Consider the following 1,835-nt stretch of genomic DNA (forward strand, 5'->3'; position numbering starts at 1 on the left):
GGGACGGGGCGTACACGGGGACGGGGCAGCGTGTACACGGGGATGGGGTGTACACGTGGACGGGGTGTACACGGGGACGGGGTGTACAAGGGGACGGGGCTGCGTGTACACGAGAACGGGGTGTACACGGGGACGGGTGTACAAGGGGACGGGGTGTACACGGGGAAATAGTGTACACAGGGACGGGGCTGCGTGTACACGGGGACGGGGTGTACAAGGGGACGGGGTTTACACGGGGACGGGATGTAGAAGGGGACGGGGTGTACACGTGGACGGGGCTAAGTGTACACGGGGACGGGGCAGAGTGTACACGGGGACGGGGTGTACACGGGGACGGGGTGTACGCCGGGACGGTGTGTACGAGGGGACAGGGCAGCTTGTATACGGGGACGGGGTGTACACGGGGACGGGGTGTACACGGTGACGGGGCTGCGTGTACACGGGGACGGGGTAGCGTGTACACGGGGACGGGGTGTACACGGGGACGGGGTGTACACGTGGACGGGGCTACGTGTACACGGGGACGGGGCAGAGTGTACACGGGGACGGGGTGTACACGGGGACGGGGTGTACGCGGGGACGGTGTGTACACGGGTACGGGGCAGCGTGTACACGGGGACGGGGTGTACACGATGACGGGGCAGCGTGTACACGGGGACCGGGCAGCGTGTACACATGGACGGGGTGTACACGGGGACGGGGTGTATACGGGGACGGCGCAGCGTGTACACGGGGTCGTGGTGCACGCGGGGACGGGGCATCGTGTACACGGGGCCGGGGTGTACACAGGGACGGAGCAGCGTGTACACGGCGACAGCGTGTACACGGGGACGGGAAGTACACGGGGACGGGTCAGCGTGTACACTGGGACGGGTGTACACGGGGACGGGGTGTAGACGGGGACGGGGCGTACACGGGGACGGGGCGCGCAAGGGGACGTGGCTGCGTGTACACGGGGACGGGGCAACGTGCACACGGAGACGGGGTGTACACGGGGACGGGGTGTACACGGGGACAGGGCGTACACGGGGACGGGGCGTACACGGGGACGGGGCAGCGTGTACACGGGGACGGGTGTACACGTGGACGGAGTGAACACGGGGACGGGGCTGCGTGTACACTGGGACGGGGCAGCGTGTACGCGGGGACGGGGTGTACACGGGGAAGGGAGTATACGTTGACGGGGCAGCATGTACACGGGGACGGTTCGTACACGACGACGGGGCAACGTGCACACGGGAACGGGGTGTACACGGGGAAGGGGTGTACAAGGGGACGGGGTGTACACGGGGACGGGGTGTACACGGGGACGAGGAGTACACGGGGACGGGCGTACTCGGGGACGGGGCGTACACGGGGACGGGGCAGCGTGTACACGGGACGGGGTGTGCACGGGGACGGGGTGTAAACGGGGACGGGGCTGCGTGTACACGGGGACGGGGCAGCGTGCACACAGGGATGGGGTGTACACGGGGACGGGGCAGCGTGTACACGGGGACGGGGCATACACGGGTACGGGTTGTACACGGGGACGGGGTGTACACGGGGATGGGGAGTACACGGGGACGGGGAGTACACGGGGACGGGGTGTACACGGGGACGGGGCGTCGTGTACACGGGGACGGGGTGTACACGTGTGCGGGGCTGCGTGTAAACGGGGACGGGGCTGCGTGTACACAGTGACGGGGCTACGTGTATACGGGGACGGGGCAGCGTGTACACGGGGACGGGGTGTACACGGGGACGGGTTGTTCACGGGGACGGGGCAGCGTGTACACGGGGACGGGTCAGAGTGTACACAGGGACGGGTGTACACGGGGACGGGGTGTACACGG

The sequence above is a fragment of the Rhinoraja longicauda genome, unplaced genomic scaffold, assembly GCF_053455715.1.
Source record: "Rhinoraja longicauda isolate Sanriku21f unplaced genomic scaffold, sRhiLon1.1 Scf000150, whole genome shotgun sequence".
Taxonomy (NCBI): domain Eukaryota; kingdom Metazoa; phylum Chordata; class Chondrichthyes; order Rajiformes; family Arhynchobatidae; genus Rhinoraja; species Rhinoraja longicauda.